General features: G+C 44.5%; 2 long non-coding RNA genes across 4 annotated transcripts in view; one reads left to right on the top strand and one right to left on the bottom strand.

Annotated features, from left to right (window-relative positions):
• Window positions 1–19,931, bottom strand: part of LOC132658006 (uncharacterized) — a 405,815-nt gene that overhangs the window by 189,718 nt on the left and 196,166 nt on the right. Inside the window, exons 1-2 of one of the 3 annotated variants that reach the window (XR_009596899.1) lie at window positions 12,399–12,565; window positions 12,094–12,179 (exon numbers count right to left, since the gene is read on the bottom strand). The exons of the other annotated variants lie outside the window; for them this stretch is intronic. This is a non-coding gene — a long non-coding RNA (uncharacterized LOC132658006). Of the gene's footprint in view, window positions 1–12,093; window positions 12,180–12,398; window positions 12,566–19,931 lie in introns of those variants that run through there. 3 annotated transcript variants of the gene reach the window in all.
• Window positions 1,652–19,615, top strand: LOC105602898 (uncharacterized). Its single transcript, XR_001021720.5, has 3 exons — window positions 1,652–1,946; window positions 17,877–17,927; window positions 19,386–19,615. It is a non-coding gene; the product is annotated as an uncharacterized LOC105602898 (long non-coding RNA).

The following is a 19,931-nucleotide window of genomic DNA, read 5'->3' as shown; positions in this document are numbered from 1 at the left end:
CCTCTTACATTGTCAGTGGAGAGTGTACATTTGTTGCTCAGTAAGGTTCCTCATAAAATGAAAGACAGAGCTACCATATGATCCTGCAATGCCACTCCTGGGCATATATCTGGACAAAGTATAATTTTAAAAGATGCCTACACCTCAATGTTCATAGCGACACTATTCACAATAGGCAAGACAGGGAAATATCCTAAATGCCCATCAATAGAGGAATGGATAAAGAGGATGTGGTACATAGATACAATCACTGTGGATGGAGACTGCAACCATGAGATTAAAAGATGCTTGGTCCTTGGAAGGAAAGCCATGGCAAACTTAGACAGCATACTTAAAAGCAGAGAAATCACTTTGCCAACAAAGGTCCATCTAGTCAAAGCTATGGTTTTTCCTATAGTCACGTACAGATGTGACAGCTGGACCATAAAGAAGGTTTTTGAACTGTGGTGCTGGAGAAGACTTTTGACTGAGAGGAGATCAAACCAGTCAATCCTAAAAGAAATCAACCTTGAATATTCATTGGAAGGATTGATGTTGAAGCTGACGTTCCAATACCTTGGCCGCCTGATGTGAAAAGTTGGCTCATTGGAAAAGACCCTGGTGCTAGGAAATGTTGAGGGCAGGAAGAGAAGGGGGGTGACGGAGGATGAGGTGGTTGGATAGCATCACTGAGTCAATGGACATGAATCTGAGCAAATTCCGGGAGATAGTGAAGGACAGGGAAGTCTGGCATGCTGCAGTTCATAGGGTCACAAACAGTCGGACACAACTTAGTGATGGAACACCAACAACATATGTACAATGGAATATCACTCAGCCATAACAAAGAATGAAATTCCAGCTGCAGCAACACGGATGGTAAAAGAAGAGCATGGAGGCTGCGTGTTAGACTCAGACCCTTCCCTCCCTAGAGAAGGAAATGGCAACCCATTCCAGTATTCTTGCCTGGAGAATGCCATGGACAGATGACCCTGGCAGGCTACAGTCTATGGAGTCACAGAGTCAGACACGCCTGAGCAACTAACACACACACTCCCTGCCCCACCCCACCCCACCCCAAGACAGCAGGATCGACTGCATTCTGCATAAGGGGAAGTGAAGTCACTCAGTCGTGTCCAACTCTTTGTGACCACATGGACTGTAGCTTACCAGGCTCCTCTGTCCATGGGATTTTCCAGGCAATAGTACTGGAGTGGATAGCCATTTCCTTCTCCAGGGGATCTTCCCAACCCAAGGATCAAACCTGGGTCTCCCGCATTGTAGACAGATGCTTTACCGTCTGAGCCACCAGGGAAGTCCCTGCATAAGTGGAGGACAAGTTAAAGATCCTTCCAGGTGCCCTTGCCAGGGTGTCCAAGAAGGTCATGCTTCCATTTGTCACAGCTGTGTGTGCCGTTCTGTCATTTGCCTTTTGAACATTTAACCATCAGATCACTTTTCCATATAAGAGGGGGAAAATCCCAGCCAGAAACTGCAAACCAGGAGCTGCTGACCAGATGTGCCCGTCTTAGAGTGCATGAGCTGCTGGCTTGTAACAGTTAACACAAGAGCCCCTGGAAAAGCCTGTAGTTAATAATATCCCTGTCTCCACCCCCCAGGGACCTTTGGCTTCCTCCATTCCTGTCTTCAACACCCACAAGGTATGCTAAGCCCAGAGAACCCGGAAAACAGAATCGGCAAATCCCTACAGGGGCACATGCCCATTTGGCATCAATGCTGAGGTCAAAGGAAATCGACGTGCAGTGAGCGGCAGCAGCAGGAGCAGTTTGGGACAGAGGAGATAGTGCATTGCCAAAAAGGGGCTCAGGACTCTAAGGAGAGATGGAGACCAAGGAGGAACATTCTTCAGGGAGGCGGCATCCGGTGGAGTTGACGTGCTCAAGACGAAGCCTCAGACACACCTGGAGCTATTCCCAGCCCAGCCATTTTCAAGTCCTGGGACCAGGGTAAGTCCCTTATTCTCTCAAAACCTCAGTTTCCTCACTTAAAATAATAATGTTAATTGCCAATTCTTGGGCTGTTACAAGAATCAAATTGGAGAATGCAAGGAAAGAGCTTGACATGAACTTTGGAACCTACTGAGCACTCCATAAATAATAGCCCTATTATGATTGTCATTTAGATTTTTGTCATTACTATTATTATTACTATTGTAGCATTAGGCTTATTAGTTTGGAGGTAGTTTCAGTGTTTAAGGTTCCTGTGATTCCAGCAACTGAATGAAAGAAACACTGGAAGTTTCTGAAATCAGAGGAAGACAGTGGTGGAGTACGGGAGTATGGGCTTTCAGATCATAAACCCTGGTGATCAGAGCCCCAGCTCTGTCCAAAGCTAGTTAGTCTCAGCTTTCTGAGTCTCAGCCAACTGCAAAATGGTGATCATGGCATTTTCTTCACTGTAGAGGTTGCAGAGCAAACAAGAAAATTAAAACATCTAGGAACTTCCCTGGTGGTCCAGTAGTTAGGGTTCTGTGCTTTCCCTGCAGGGGGCATTGGTTCAATCCCTGGTCGGGAAACTAAGATCCCACATACTGCCAAAAGATAAAAGAAAAGATAAAACAATTTTGATGCATCAGTTACTTTCCTGTGACTCTGAGTGATGTGGTCTGTTAAAAGGGGGAGTGGGATAGCTGTGTTGCCTGTTGCCCCACCAGCTCCCTAGAACTCACCTCTTCTCTTATCCAGTTCCACCCTCACCACCACCCCCAAGCCCAGCTGCCAAGGTCTCTAGGATCTGAAACCGTCTTTCACATTCCATCCTGTCTCCTCTCTGAAAGGCCTCTATTGTACTAGAAGGAGCTTAGGCTGAGTAGGCTTCTTTGCAAAAGTTGCCTGGTCCTGTGAGCTGCCTGCCAGCAGCAAGGGAAGGTGTCAAGGTGCAAATGGGAACCAGATTTCTTTCCTTTAGAAGCTTCCCAAGGTTGCAGACTACTGGGTTGGTCTGCCTTTATATTCTGAATTATTGGGCCACACTTTGGCCAACAAAACAATATTCTTGAAGATTAGCATGAGAACATGGAGAGAAAATAACTTGACTGGCTGTTGGGATTAGATGGTATGTTTCTCTCCTGGAAGAGAGCATCACTGAGTACACTTTGAGGTACAAGGAAAAGACTGTTAAGGTGGCTTAAATGGGACATTACTCTTCTCGTGTGGCAAGAAGCTGGACCACGGATGTTCCAGGATTGCTATAGGTAGGGATCAGGGGCAGAATCCATGATGCTCTTGTTCATCCCCTCATAGTCACAAAATGGCTGCAGCCACTGTTGACATCAAGCCCTCACAAGATGATCCCAATGTGAATAGTAAAGGGGCTGATAAAAAATGACTCTCTTCTAGCAAATCTCTCTCTCTCTTTTTTTTCCTCTTAGGAAAGAATTTTTCTAGAGGCCTTTATTAGAGCACCCCCTTACATCTTATTGGCTAAATTTGAGTCACTTGTCCACTCTAGATAATCACGCACCCAGGGAAACTCAGTTGTATTAACACAACTGATATTCACATAACTCAATTGTATTAACTGGAGCTTGCTCATTGTCACCCTGATGAAACTGGGATTTTGTTAGCAAAGAAAAAGAAAAAAAAAATGGTGAGTAGGTCAACTATCTTGTAGAGCTTATCCTTGAGGACAAGTTGTGATCATCGTCTTGGTCTCTCCTGCCTCATCTGGCACAAAGTCAGGGCTGCATAAATCTTTGTTAAAAGAATGAATAAACATATCCAACCTGACATTTACCATGATACCTAGTACCTAGTAGGTGCTCAGTAAATATTTATTGAACAAATGAATTTGTCCCAATGCCTTGACTAGCACTGAGGGTATATTAAGTTGTCAAATCAACTTTAATATCCAGTTCTCAGATTCCTTATTTCTTAAAAAAAATTGAAGGACCTCAGGGGCAGGGAGATCTTCCCAGGTGGCTCAAGAATCCACCTGGGAATTCTCAAGTACAGAATTCATATGCCAAGGCAGGAGACACAAAAGACTCAGGTTCGTTCCTTCAGTTGGGAAGATCCTATGAAGGAGGAAATGGCAACCCACTCCTGCATTCTTGCCTGGGAAATTCCCATGGACAGAGGAGCCTTGCGGGCTATAGCCCATGGGGTCACAAAGAATGAGGCGTGACTCAGCAGCTAAAGAACAACAACAAAGGGCAGAAAACATCCTATTTATCCAAACACTATCCAAACAGCCAGATATGTTATTCTAGACCATACACCAGCAAACTTCCTATGAAGGGCCAAATAGTAAATATTCTAGGTTTTGTGGGCCATATGGTCTCTGTGAAGGCCATTCCACTCCAGTGCTGAAGCATGGAAACAGTCAGAAACAATGCATCCATGAAAGGTTCTGGTTGTGTGCGAATAAAATGTTATTTGCAAAAAGAAGCAATAAGCCGGATCTGGCCTGAGGGCGGGAGCTGGCCACCTCCTGCTCTTGACCACAAAAGCAGGATCCCAACCTGGATCAGGGCCATCAAGCTCTGGGGTGGCAGCAGAGGCCAAGGATGTTTTGGCTGCTGTGTTAGGTTCTCTGAAAAGTAGATTCCAAAACAGGTTTTGATGTGCAAATGATTAATGGAGGGGAAGTACCAATGAAAGGCTTCCCTCGTGGCCCAGTGGTAAAGACTCCACCTGCCAGTGCAGGAGATGCAGGTTTGATCCCTGGGGTGGGAAGATCCCCTGGAAAAGGAAAGAGCAACCCACTCCAGTGTTCTTGCCTGGGAAATCCCAAGGACAGAGGAGCCTGGCAGGCAACAGTCTATGGGACCACGAGGAGTCGACACGGCTTAGCAACTAAGCATCAACCACAATGCCTATGAAGGATTAAGGGCAGGAGGCAGGAAAGATAGGGCGGAGCCTTCATAGCTGGATGCAAGTCCGAGATGTCTGAAGGAGGGTGGGGGGAGGAAGAAGGGCTGAGAAGGAAGAACCTTAGATCACAGTGTAGGTCTGAGGAAGTCTCAACCAGGCTAATAGGGAGGTGTCAGGTCAGCGTCACCTGTTGGAGGAATCCTGTAGCCTGCAGGTGTGGGCCTGAGGGACTGAACCCATTAGGTACAGTCATTGTCTGGAAGCAGCCTAGGAAAAACACTTCTTATCCTCCGTGCAGTAAAAGATCCAGGAAGGCGACCACTGAGGATTTTCAGTCAACTATGGGACCCAGAGCAAAAATCTCATCTCCATCACAAACTTTCCAGAGGCCACTGCTCAGAGAACTCATCAGGAATTATATCCACAGACAGCAGTGTGTGTGTGTGTGTGTGTGTGTGTGTATGTGTGTGTATGTGTATGTGTGTGTGTGTGTGTGTGTGTTAGTCACTCAGTTGTGTCCAACTCTGCAACCCCATGGACTGTAGCCCACCAGGCTCCTCTGTCCATGGGAATTCTTCAAGCAAGAATACTGGAGTGAGTTGCCATTCCCTTCTGCAGGGATCTTCCCGACCCAGGGATAGAACCCAGATCTTCTGCATTGCGGATTCTTTACTATCTGAGCCACCAGGGAAGGAGGACATGTGGCAAATACTGGCTGGGATCTTCCTTTTCCTCTTGGGACCAGGGGATCAAATGCCTAAAGTCTTAGGTATACTTCTTGACACTTAGAAAGTGTTCCATGTGTGGTTGCTGTTACTATTATAGTTGTTTTAAGAACATAGTTTGGGCATGTTGTAGTATGGATGAAATCCATCTTCATTCTACAAGACGCTGGAAGAGCGAGAGTCCAGTGCTTTCGCTGGAAGCCTTGATGTCCTTGATATCCAGACGGAGCCTTGTTTCCCAGACTGTGTTCTGAGGAACCCTGGTCCTCAGGAGGGTAAGGCAGTAGACAGGATGCTAAGCCAAAATGTTCCGTGCTCAGCTAAGTCTGAGAAATACTTCTTTAACTAAATTCAAAAAAGTTCTCTTCCTGCAAATCTCCTCAGGATTTTGGTCCCAGATTCTGAGAACTGCCCAAACCCTGACTTACCATGGAGCTCTTTTTATCATTAGGCTCAGGAAAGTGGGCAATCCGGAGCAAAAATTAAAGGCCCACTGTGAATCTGTGGATATGATCCTGGTTCTTGAGCAATATCCAGATAATAAGAATGCCTGTGGATGCTTGAGAGTCTTCTAGAGAAGCAGTATTGCATCATGCTTTAGAGCATAGGCTGGGGCACCAGGCCTACCTGCCTCGGTTTCCTCATCTGTAAAATGGGGATAACAATCGTTCCTGCCTCCTAAGGTGACTCTAAACCTAAAAGGGACAGTTACTGCATAAAGACATTGAACGCAGGCACTTAGAAAGTAGCACTGAAGCGTTATGCGCGGCTGCATGCTAGACATTTTATAAACGTCACCTGTATTCCCCCAGGAGCTCTTAGAAACTGGCTCAAAATGCTAAACGAAACCAAATTTAACGTGTGTGACTTTGAAAGGGTTTCAGTGAAATCTGGTACCCAAGTTGCGGCAAGACGATTTCCTGGTGGAATGATTACAGGTCACAAAACCACCAGAGTACGTGTTTGCGGCGGGTCTCCAGGTGGCAGTTTGACAATTCTCTCCCCTGGGCCAGATGGATCGGAAATTCTGCAGGGAAACATGGAGAAGCCAGACCCAAGCCACACTTGGTGACGTTCCCCAGAATCTTTTCCAAGTGTCAAAGGATATTGGAACCATGCTGGGGAGTCCACATTGTTTTAAACACTGTGAAAATTGGCCACTTTGGAGACAATTTAGTTCTACTCTGCGTATTAAATCATTTCCCTATTTTATGAGTTTTATAGAAAAATAATAATAAACTATTTCTCCCCAAGGCCCTAGGAGAAATTGTGTTGCAGTATTAGGTTATGATCTCTTGTACAATTTAATAGATATTCAAGGCTGTTTTGTTTTAATACACAAATATAGAGACTAAGTGAAAGGTGTGATGGGAAATACATGTTCTTGGATCATCGAGGATTTAGCATTGGGGTCCCTTCCAACTAACTCCATAACCAAAATTATATTTCAATTATAGGCTTCGTTGAATGATCTCTGTGCCAGGTGAGTAAATTGCTCTGTGGGCATGAGCTGGCTATTTAGGGAAGTTCATTATTGTGGCAGGGGGTATTTTAGTGAATTATAGTCCCAGGAACCTGACAGTTGGGGAAAGACCTTTTTCATAATCAACTCTTGACTTACACTTTTTTTTAAAAAATCTTGTCTTTTTCTTTTATGTATTTATTTGACTTCTTCAGGGCTTTGTTGTGGCGCACCAGCTTAGCATCCTGTGTCAGGTGGGATCTTAGTTCCTGGACCAGGGATCGAACCTCCATCCCCTGCAATGGAAGGTGGATTCTTAATCACTGGACCACCAGGGAATTCCCTTGCTTGACTCTTGTAATTGAAAGAGCGATCCCAAAGTTAATTCTGATGGAATCACTGAAGTAAGTTTTACAAAAAGATTTTTGTTTCTACACTGAATTAGCCATGGAAAATGGAATGGAAAAATGAGACAAGACAGAGCAATGGCATGGAAGCAACACTGGGAGTATCTACTATGTGCCAGGTGCCAAGGACTGAAAACACAGTAGTAGGAACTTTCCCGGAAGCCCAGAAGCGGTTAAGACTTTGCCTCCCAATGCAGGGGCCATGGGTTCAATCCCTGGCCAGGGAACTAAGGTCCCACATGCTGTGGGGTGTGGCCAAAAATTAAAAATAAATACAGGAACAAATGTGGTTATACCAACTGCCTCTTGAGAAATCTGTATGCAGGTCAGGAAGCAACAGTTAGAACTGGACATGGAACAACAGACTGGTTCCAAATAGGAAAAGGAGTACATCAAGGCTGTATATTGTCACCCTGCTTATTTAACTTCTATGCAGAGTACATCATGAGAAATGCTGGGCTGGAAGAAGCACAAGATGGAATCAAGAATGCTGGGAGAAATATCAATAACCTCAGATATGCAGATGACACCACCCTTATGGTAGAAAATGAAGAAGAACTAAAGAGCCTCTTGATAAAAGTGAAAGAGAAGAGTGAAAAAGTTGGCTTAAAGCTCAACATTCAGAAAAGTAAGATCATGGCATCCAGTCCCATCATTTCATGGCAAATAGATGGGGAAACAGTCAAAGCAGTGTCAGACTTTATTTTGGGGGGTCCAAAATCATTGCAGATGGTGACTGCAGCCATAAAATTAAAAGACACTTACTCCTTGGAAGGAAACTTATGACCAACCTAGATAGCATATTCAAAAGCAGAGACATTACTTTGCCAACAAAGGTCCATCTAGTCAAGGCTACGCTTTTTCCAGTGGTCATGTATGGATGCGAGAGTTGAACTATAAAGAAAGCTGAGCACCAAAGAATTGATGCTTTTGAACTGTGGTGTTGGAGAAGACTCTTGAGAGTCCCTTGGACTGCAAGGAGATCCAACCAGTCCATCCTAAAGGAGATCAGTCCTGGGTGTTCATTGGAACGACTGATGTTGAAGCTGGAACTCCAATACTTTGGCCACCTGATATAAACAGCTGACTAATTTGAAAAGACTCTGATGCTGGGAAAGATTGAGGGCAGGAGGAGAAGGGGATGACAGAGGATGAGATGGTTGGATGGCATCACTGACTCAGTGGGCATGAGTTTGGGTAAACTCTGGGAGTTAGTGATGGACAGGGAGGCCTGGTATGATGCGGTTCATGGGGTCGCAAAGAATCAGACACAGCTGAGCGACTGAACTGAACTGAACCAAGCAAAAAAAAAGAAGACACGGTAGTAGACAGAACCTAATATCTGCCTTAATAGAAGCTCACAGGTGAAATGTAGGCATGACCTTCAACACATCTGACATCTGCAGTTGACAGACTTCTGAGACGGCCTCCCTTGAGCTCCACTTCCTGGTATCCACGACCTTGTGCAGTCCTCTCCCTTTGAGTAAAATGTTTCCAACAGAACAGAGCATCATCGGATCCTAAAATAGTGTGAACTTCCGAATATTTATACACACTTGGGATTCAGAGAAGGATGCTGGTTCTGAGACGTAAAATTGCAGATAAATAATTGTAAATGAAACAGCTCTCATGAAAAAAACAACTTTTCTCACTGATTCTCACTTCTTAAACTCACTTCCTTCATTCACATACACACATGATCTTGGCTCCGAGGACCCAGCAAGAGAAGGAAATTCATTACAGTTCCTCTCTCTCAAATTCTGTCTTTACAGCCTAATGTGAAGTCTTCCTTGATCATGAGTATGTCACGTTTTAGCGAGTACAAACTCAGCCATGCCTTGGCCAATTTGAAAACTCTTTCTCTCTTCAAAGCCTGTGCCTCCTTCAGAGAGAAGGCAGACAGAAGTTGATCTGGACATGGACTGCCTGCCTTTAAACCCCCAGCAACGTGGGACCTGCTTCCAGACACCAATACCAATAACTTGGTATCCAGGGCATCTGGGAGACACCAGTCATCCCAGCACAATGTCTTCCCATTTAGTCAACTGGTGGGAGATGAAGGGAAATGTCAAAAGGAAAAGGAGGAAGGATTTGGCCTGTGGAAGAGGAGGGCAGAACCAGAATTTCGATCAAGAGAAAAAGCAGAGCTAGATGGAAAGAAACTTTCCCCACTGGCCTCAAAACATCCTTGCTGGTGTGGCTTTAGAGTGTGGACAACTTGAAGAATACTTAACACACTCTTCTGGAGACTTCCCAGGAACACGGGAGACAGTGAGACCGTATAGTCAAGTGACTGCTAGCATGAATCCTGAGTTAGAGAAATGGGATATAGTTCTGGACCACTACCTACTGGCTGTGGAATCTTGGAAGCGTTCTCTGAACTTTGGAAACTTGAGTTTCCTTATTTGTAGAATCTGTACAAGTCCCCCACCCTGGAGAGGTTGTATGGATCAAAGGAGGTGGTATGTTTAAACAGCACAGGGTGGGTGTTGAGTTAGTGTTGTTAGTTGTCTTGGGGGAGGGGGAGAAATCGAAGTGAAAGGATCAAACAGATCCTTCACCCTCTCCCCACCATTTCTGAACTCGGTTTGGAAAGTACAGTATCCACTGGTGGGGCCTCTTTGGAAGTCCTGAGGTGCTCTGGGCTGGACTGAAGGCGTCTGAGGCACTTGCGACCATACTTGGAAAGGCAGCATGGTGTAGGCAGCACGGAGAGCCGCAGAGCCAAAAGTGTTTCCCTCCCTCTGGCCTCTCCTGGGCTGGAGTTCAGACAGACACAGTTGCTTTCCTTACCCAAGACTGGGGAAATCAGAAGGCTGAGGGAAGGCCTTAAGCCAAAAACTGTGCAGAAAAATCCAGGTCAAAACAGGGATGATCCCATTGGGGCTGGATCTCGGGTTCAAAGTCAGGGATTGAAACCAAGAGTAAACAGAGGTTAAGAGAGACTGAGGAAGAAGGGGAGCAAGCTGATCACATAAGCTGGGACCCAGGTTCTTTCTGTCTTTCTGCTCTGCCTTTCTCCCAGGCTTGGCTTGTCCTCTTAGGCTTCCCAACGTGGCTCAGAAAGATCCAGGCATCACAGAAAATAATTTCCAGATGTAGAAAACATGCATCTGTTTCTTGTGTCTCTTTTCAAGGGTGAGATTAAGGACATCTCAGGAACTGCGTAGCAGATTTCCTCTAATTTTTATTGGCCACAAGCGTGTCACATGACCTCATGTAACTCTATCAGTGGAAAGCAGGAGGGAGCAACCATGATTGACATAAACCAGACATGATTCAAGGACCCAGCTTCTCATGGGATAGGAGCTGGGGAGCTATATAATTTCTTGCAATGTGCATGGCTGACCAAGTGATTCATGAAAAACATTAGAGCTCTACTTCTAAGCCAGAATGGACAATGTGGCTGTTGAGTAGCCAACCAAGAGCATCTTATAACTCCACCCTCAGGTTCGCCTCCCTCCTCGAATTGTGTCTTCTAACATTTATTGAAGATTTGGGTTCCAGGCACCAAAGCTAAGATTCCAAGACATCACCTTGCTTAGTCTTCATATCAACATCACAAAGTAGGTACCATTTTTATCCTCATTTACTGATGAGAAAACTGTGGCTCAAAGCAGTGAAGGGATCTTCCTAAGTTGTGCTTAGTAGCTCAGTCGTGTCTGACTCTTTGTGACCCCATGGACTGTAGCCCGCCAGGCCCCTCTGTCCATAGGGATTCTCCAGGCAAGAATACTGGAGTGGGTTGCCATGCCCTCCTCCAGAAGATTTTCCCAACCCAGAGATCAAACCCAGGTCTCCCATATTGCAGGCGGATTCTTTACCATCTGAGCCACCAGGAAATCCTGTATAAGCTTAATTTTAACAAATCTTCCTAAGGTCACACAGTTATACAGTAATAGACTCAGGACTCTTAAAATTGACAGATGCTATAGTTGTGCTGCCCCATACAGCAGTCAACTAGCCACATGTGACTTTTTAATTCTGAAGCACTTTGAATTAAAAATCCAGTCACCAGTTGCTAAGACTCCGAGTTCCCAATGCAGGGCGCCTGGGTTTGATCCCTGGTGAGGGGACAAGCTCCCACATGTCATAGCTAAGAGTTGCATGCCACAACTAAAGATCCCATGTATCACAGCTAAAATCCAGAGCAGGGCTTCTCTGGTGGCTCAGGGGTGAGGAATCCATCTACCAGTGCAGGAGACACGGGCTCCATCCCTGATTTGGGAAGATCCCACACGCCATGGAGCAACTAAGCTCACGCACCACAGCTCATGAGCCTGTGCTCAGAGCGCGGGAGCGGCAACTACTGAAGCGCACGTGCCCTAGAGCCCCTACTCCACAACTGGAGAAAACGTCGCAACGAGAAGCCCGCACACCACAACTAGAGAACATTCCGCTCAGTAACGACGATCCAGCGCAGCCAGAACTTACAAAGCAAACAAACCACAAGACCTGGTGCAGCCAAATAAATAATTTTTTTTTTTAAGTTAAAAATAAAAATCCAGTCTCTCAGTTGCACTAGCCACAGACCAAGCTCTCACCCAGTAGTGATACGCGGGCTGGTGACTGCCGTATATGGTAGCCATAAAACCTTTTCCTCATCACAGAAACTTCTGTTGGACAGCATTGTTCCAGAACCCACGATCTTAACCCCTTCACCAAAACGGTTCCATGAGACTCACCTGGTCAACTGGTAGTCTCTGTGGAGGTTTCCCAGGAAACAAGATCCAAGACAGGAAGATTGCCATCTCTTCCCACCACCACCCACCTTCAAGGAAAAAAAAAAAAAAAAAAGCTCTACCACCATGTAAGATTCTTAATTCTTTTCTGAGACATTTCTCAACCACCAACTTAATGGTGGAAGGGAGGAAGACATGGAAAGGCAGTCCTCATACCCTGGAGTGTCTCAGAGGAGGAAGAACTAGACAGGCAACAACTCAGTAGTACTCTTTGAACTTGGAGGCTGTTAGAATTACACTGTGGTTACCTGGTTCCTCCACACCCGGATCTAGCAAAACCCCTGCCAGCTCCACGTTCCCAAGTTCATCCCAGCTCTCACCCAAACTGCCAATCCACAGCAAACGTGTTTCCCAATTCGCCACAAGAAAACATTGTGTCAGTGCTGGGTGACCGTGCAGTATGAGGCAAGGCCCCGGAAGAAAACCCCCAATACTCACATTGTTCCACCCTCGCAAAAATTCTTCAAGAGCCACGGCTCATGAGTCAGTTTGTGGTCTGGTTTTCCTTTGATTTTGAAACACTGATGAATTAGGGGACTAGGCATAGCTCTTTCTCCAAAGGTGTTGTAACAGCCGTGGAGATACTTAAGACAGCGCACATGTCTCTGCCTTTATTCACCTTCCTGCATGCTCAGCTGAGTGCAGGCTTGGGGCTGCCAGGACTAAACTGTCCTCTAGAAGATGGATGGTGTCCAGGAAGGAATATGTCTTTAGGAGACCCAGACCTCTAGCTACCCTCTGAAAAAGAAAGATTACTGATCTTTTAGCTCCCATCTCTATTAGAAGAGACCAATATTTTAGGGTTATCGTGAAAGTCAGAGAAGGTGATAGTTATAAAGTATCTGGCACACAGAATTCAGATAAATGCTGCTTCCTTCTTCCCTCCAACAACTGGATATTTGCACTAAAAATTTGGGTAGAGCTGGGGGTACGTGTACATAGTATTCTATATAGGAAACCAGAACTATCAAATCCTGATAGTTACCCTTTTCTAAGGGGAGAATCATCAAAGAACAATACCAGACAAATGGAAGGCAAAACAGTATTGTGCTATTAACTGGGGCTTCGATGCAGGTCCCAAGGCAGGGCAAGAGACTCACCTGGGCTGGGTCATACCACATGAAAGACTTCTCTTCTGAGGCTAGTGCAGTCTAAATAGCCTGTAGCCAAAGTCAACCTTGACTCCAGCTCTCCTTCACCCCATACTGCCTCACCTGCAAACTGACATAGGACAGTTAGGGGTGGGGAGCGGTCTTAAAGAGAAGAGGCTGAAGCTCTGTGTTACCCAGTCAGAGAACCAGAAAAGAGAGGAGAGGAAAAGGCAGGCAGATAGACATACAGCCACACTGCCCTGCCCTGGAAACGCCAGCCTCAGGAAGTGGAACCTAATCTGTATTTCCTAATATCACCAAATCCGATGAACAGAGGAGCCTGGAGGGCTACAGTCCATGGGGTCACAAGAGTCAGAAACAACTGAGAGACTAAACCACCAAGGAAGTCAGCAGGAGCCTTATTAATTCTTAGAAGGCTCTAACTGGACAATCCTCCTGGCATGGAGATCCCTAAAGACTCCTCGTGTAATGATTCCAGGCTGGCTTTACAAAGTCACTGGGAAGGGAGGTGGTGAAAGTTCTGATTCCTGGTCCAGTCCTGAAGACAGAGATCAGCAGGTCCAGAGCGGACCCTGAGAATCTACATTTTGCAGGTTGCCGTATCACCAGGAGGGAAAGACTCCTGTGAGTCTGGTTTTATTTTCATCTGGTGTTGACTCAGTCTCCTGGTGACTGGTCTACTTCTCAGGCTGCTTTCATTTCCATCCCCTTCCAGAGTCTTGCCATCAACGCTTTCCTTAGTGAATTCTGCTTCTTCCTCAGATTCAAAGCCCCAACCTCCTCTGAAGAAATCTTTCCCCGCCAACCCCCTTGACCTTCAAAGCCACTGCTGTGGTCAAAGTGGGTTTTAGTCAGGAATGTGTTTTTCCAACTGACATGTTATGTCTGCCTATATGTCTTTGAGAAGGCCCTGCATCTTAGGAAACCTGTGTTCATCTGACAATAGGCATGTTGAAAAAGGCTGGTAAGAATTTATCATGGAAAAATCTGCATCTTCAGAGCTCAAAACTAAGTTGTAGGATCAAAGAATCACAGGTCAAATATGTGAATTCACACGTGCACACACAGAAAAAAAATACCACCAAAATGTGGCATTGTTCTGGGCACACATACGACTCCCATAGGGACCATAGGAAAGTCAATACATATATATTGGCCTACATGTCTCTGGACAGCTATGCACCCCTACCCCAAATGCATCTAGTTCCCTTCCTGGGGACAGGATAAAACAACAGGCAATCAACACACAAAGGCCACCCATATCATTTGCCTTAATCACCATACCTTACTCTCACCCAACCTTGATCCATCAGCCAACGCTGACCTTTCATTCTAAGTCCCATCTTTAACCACTCTATCCCTGACCACTTCCTCATTCGACTCCCCACCTTCTAAGCCACCCTTGATCACCTTTCACAGTATGAAGCCAATTATTAAGTGAATCTGAGGGATGGCATTAGAATTTCTATACGTCATTCAACTGAAGTCATCTTCAAGGATAGATATAGGTATACAAACAGATCATAGGAAACACACACACACCACAGAAACTTCATACCCCAGAGAGGGACACCATTAGTTCCAGCCATGGGACAGACTGCCTACCTAAAGTCTCTTTGAAAAGAAATCTGATTGGCTCAACTTGTTTCTTGAGCTTCTGTCTGATCCAATGAGATGCAGCCAGGGAAGGTCACATGATATCAACATGGCTGCTGAGCATCATACAGTGAGTGAGAGGGACCTTCTCAGATATAAAGATTTACGGGATGAGCAGTCACTCTACAAGACAGTCATCACTGTACTTGAGCTACTTTTGTTTTCAAAACTCTTCCATAGCACTATTTATATGCCAAGTACTGGTCCAAGCGTTTCCTTCACTCCTATCAACCCTTTGAGACGGACTATGTTATCAGCCTATTTTAGCGATGAGGAACCTGGGGGACAAAAATACTAGGTCATTTTTCCAAGGTCATACACCTGGTAATTAGCAAAGTTGGGATTTGAAGCCACACAGTGTGACTCAAGGATTCATGCCTTTAACCATTATGTTCTCCTATCTCTCAAGTTTAAGTAGAAAGAAACATGGTCTCCATCATCTGGCTCCTTAAACCCTTCAGAGATCGAAGTGCAGGAGTGCTTCACACAGCCTTAAAAAGTTGTGTGGTGAGCCCAGAGTAAATCACAAGCCTGCAAATGGCAAAGGAAACTGTCCACCTCATCCCATCTCTTCCCATTCTCCTGACTTCTAGCAACATGTTCGGAGAACAGAAATGAAAGTGAGACCAAGAAAGACAGAGTTCTCAGTCTTCATCTGCAAATCATCAGTGAGGGTATTATTCCAAAAACAAAGCCCCACAACAAACTATAAAGGTAAAATAATGCCCGAGAGTCATGGAGTTTAATGCTGGACTTCTAGCAGGTGTTATGGCAGCCAGTCTATACAGCCTCTCAGCAAAGTGTCCCCCTTGCTGCTCTTCCAGAGCCCCAAGGCTGCACAGAGCACCTCAGGCCTGTTCCCTTTGAGGCAAACCAGCCTCCTCCTTGGGAGACCTCATCCAGTCCCGTGGGTTCAATTACTTGCCAGATGTTGGTGAGTCTCCAATCTAACCGACCTAGATCTCCCCCCTTCCCTGAAGACCAGTGAGTCAACTTCCCGCTGGCCATGCGTCCTTCAAATATGGTGTGCCCAAAGGCAAATCCGACATTTCCTTGCCCAGATTCACTGCTCTTCAGTTGGTCTTGACTTCAGGGGAAATGGTATCACTACATATCCAACACAAGTTTTAGAATCCTAGAAATAACCCTTGACCCTTTCTTCACCCTCGTTTATTCTACTCACATCCATTCATCAAGCCTTACTCATTTGGCTTCCTAAATATCCCTGGAATCCTTCACTTTTCTTTATCCTCTCCACCACTTCCCCTCTTCAGGCTGCCTTTTTGCTGGCTTGGATAACCAGTGTGGTCTTCTTGTAACAACAAATGCCTCCCTCCAATCTATTTCCCAAGCTGCATCCATCTAAAATTAAAAATCTGGTCGTATTTCAGCTTTCCTTAAATCTATTCAAAATTTCTCCATTGCTCTTGGAAAAGAAATCTCTATTCCCTTTAGAAAAAATAAAAAGAAATTTCAGATCCTTAACATGACTGGTAAAGCCTATAACGTGCCCATCCACCTGTCTAGACTTATCTTACACTACCCTTCCATTCACTACCCTTTCTTGTGAAACTGAGAACTGAATAAATATGCCCCTGGAATATGTTAGAGGTGCCTCTAAAATGACCCCAATGCCCCTTCCTCTAGTATTCAAGCACATGTATAATCCCTCTCCCTTGAGTATAACCTGAACCCAGTGACTCACTTCTTATGAAAATAATATGATAAAAGTGAAAAGATGTCTCTTCTAAGATTAGGTTACAAAAATATTCTGACACCCATTATATTCTCTCTCTTCTCTTCCTCTCCCCACTTTTACTCTGCTCCAAGCTATTGCAAGTAGCTCTATGAAGTGAAGTCGCTCAGTCATGTCTGACTCTTTGTGACCCCATGGACTGTAGCCTACTGGGCTCCTCTGTCCATGGGATTTTCCAGGCAAGAGTACTGGAGTGGGTTGCCATTTCCTTCTCCAGAGGATCTTCCCAACCCAGGGCTCAAACCCAGGTCTCCCGCAGTGTAGGCAGATGCTTTACCATCTGAGCCACAAGGGAAGCCCTAAGTAGCTCTATGGAGAGCATCAGTTGGCAAGGAATAGATATATCCACCCAACAGTCATTGGGAACCTCAGGCAAAGCCATACCAGATTCCTAACCCAGAGACACTGACATAATAAATGTTTGTTGTTTTGAGTCATTGTATTTTGAAGTAATTTGTAATGCAGCAGTGGATAACTAATGAAACTCTAGAGACTTTCTTATTTCTGAACAACTGCACATGCTGTTCCCAGCTCCTAGGTTACTCCTCCTATTCCTGCTCATGCAGATCCATTTCACCTCACTCCAATATATTCTCAAGTCTCAGGTGAGATGACACTTCCTCCAGGAAGCCTTCACTGACTTCCTTCGCTATCACATTGATCATAGCAGACAGAAAGCTCCATGAGGACAGGCACCATGGCCATCACAACTCACTTTGGATGGTCTGTATCAAAAAAAAAAAAAGAACTGGCAATAGAATATGGGTTGTAAATACCTCCTGAAAGAATAAAAGGCATAGAAAGGCTTCTCCTTTCCATGCTGATTTGAGTCTTCTCCTTATGCCCAGCATATGACTCTGTATCATATACACATTAACTACATCCTGAGTTTCTAGAAGCCATGCTTTTAATTTACATGGTTATAATATTGAACTCAAATCTGATATTTCCACCGAGCTTTAACATTTCCTTTTCTCATTCGTTCTTTTTTCACTTTCACAATAACCATCAGGACATCACTATCCTCATTTTACACATAGGAAAAATGAGACAGAAAGACCTGAGTTAAGTTTCTTCGACAACCAAATGCAAATTTCAAGTCTCGAAATGAGTCTCCAATCTCTCAGCCTAGGACTCTTTCTCAGAAGGAAGTCAGATGAACAAACACTCTAATTACTAAAAATTTTGCTTTAAAAATGCAGGTTGCCTTTCATAGATGACTGATGCTTTCACTTCATCACCCAGGCATCTTGGTAAGTAAATAAATGACAATATGAAATGCTTGGTCTCTAAGGGGAAAAAGATTGCAGAATCAAGGACATAAAGTAAAATCTAATTAAATCAGATCTGGAAAAAAGGGAGTTATGAAAAAAAAATCAGTAACAAGCAAAGCATAAAAAGAAATCAGTTTCAATGCTTTCAGATACATATTGGTAAGCTTAAAAATTGTTAGAAAAAAGTAAAGTAGGCAGAAGCAAAATGGGCTAATGAAAAAAGGAACCATTCACAACAGACTGCTTTACAGACCATCAAATATGCGATTCCAGGCTGGGCTTTATGTCTCTAAGTAGTCACAAAGCACTCATTTTTTGTTTTATTTTGCTTTTCTAACTCCATAAGGATCTTATTTACCACATGTAAGTAACATTTCTAAAACTACAAAGTTCTGAATTAAAAACAATACAATGGAATAAAAATCACAATAATACCAGTTGCAGTCTGTACAGTGAGGAAAATGCTTTATAACCAATGACTTTTGCTTCTTCAGCAATTAAATGTCTACGGGTAGCCCACAGACACACCCACCATAGGCTGAACTCCACTCAACTGTAAAGAAGATTCTAGAAAAGTTTGCACCGTGAGCTATGGCTCCATGTGTGCTGGGTTGGCCTTTACCATAGCTTCTAATTAGTTATCAATTTTTAATTGCATGCCATGTGCTCAGTTATGTCTGGCTCCTTGCGATTTCTCTGCCAATGGAATTTTCCGGGCAGGAATACTGGAGTGGGTTGCCCTTTCCTCCCCCAGGGGATCTTCCCTGGCCCAGGGATCAAACCCACATCTCCTATGCCTCCTGCATTGCAGGTGGATTCTTCATCCGCTGAGCCATTTTAATTATTAGAGGGTTGACATAAAGTCCAGTTTTCCAGCATCTGGGTTCACATCCTCACATGACAAATATAAGTCAGAACTCAGGAAGTGTTCCTCCTTATCCAGGGCATGTGGTGTATCTTTAGTCATCACCCTCTGTTTCTTTTATTATCAGTCTATCTCTGGCATCTACAATTTTCCTGGGCCTCTAGAAGCATAGGGTTGAGATCCCTATGCTAGAAAAATGATGGCTGCTCTTAAAATTCCATTGGTTAAAACAGATGTACACAAGTGACCTTTGGGAAAAGGGAATTTGGGGGGGAAAAGAAGTGTCACTAGGAATCCATGAAGCACCTTTTCTCCTTTTGCTCTCTTTCTGGCCTCTCAGTCATGGCGTCTCTGCTTCTCTCTGTGTCTCTTTGCCATTTTTCTCCTGTACTGAGGTCAGTTTCTTCGCAACATCAGTCGGTAGTAATTCAAAATAGCCAGCCTGTTGTGTGACAGCCTGGATGGGAGGGGAGTGTGGAGTAGAATGGGTACGTGTACATGTAAGGCTGAGTCCTTTTGTCCACCTGAAACTAACACATTGTTAATTGGTATTTGTTGCTGTTGTTGTCCAGTCGCTCAGTCGTGTCCAACTCTTTTTCAACCCCGTGGACTGCAGCCTGCCAGACTCCTCTGTCCATGGGATTTCCCAGGCAAGACTACTGGAGTGGGTTGTCGTTCCCTTCTCCAGGGGATCTTCCCGACCGAGGGATCAAACCCACGTCTCCTGCATTAGCAAGTGGATTCTTTACCGCTGAGCCACCAGAGAAGCCCTATTCTCTAATATAAAATAAAGTTTTCAGAAATGAAAAAAGAAGTTAATTTTATTCAGAATGTGAAGACAAACTTACTGAGCTTTTTTTCAGTGATGATTCTAGTCATGTGATCATTTATTACATTTTTATTATTAATAACTTGATGATACATTTTTAGAAGTTTTCTTTGGAGATTTCTTACTTTAGGAGTAAAAGACAAAAAAAGCCATAAACTTTTCTTTTTCCTATTTTGGTAAAACTGGTTGAAATGGTACATAGACAAATGAACAGCTTTAGTTTGGCGACAAACTGAAAATCCATCCTTTGTTAGCAATTACTGTCAGAATGAATACTCTTCTAGGCATT

This window comes from Ovis aries, chromosome 17, assembly GCF_016772045.2.
Source record: "Ovis aries strain OAR_USU_Benz2616 breed Rambouillet chromosome 17, ARS-UI_Ramb_v3.0, whole genome shotgun sequence".
Classification (NCBI taxonomy): Eukaryota; Metazoa; Chordata; class Mammalia; order Artiodactyla; family Bovidae; genus Ovis; species Ovis aries.
The sequence above is the reverse complement of the archived record's forward strand: the minus strand, read 5'-3'. Positions and strand labels throughout refer to the sequence as shown.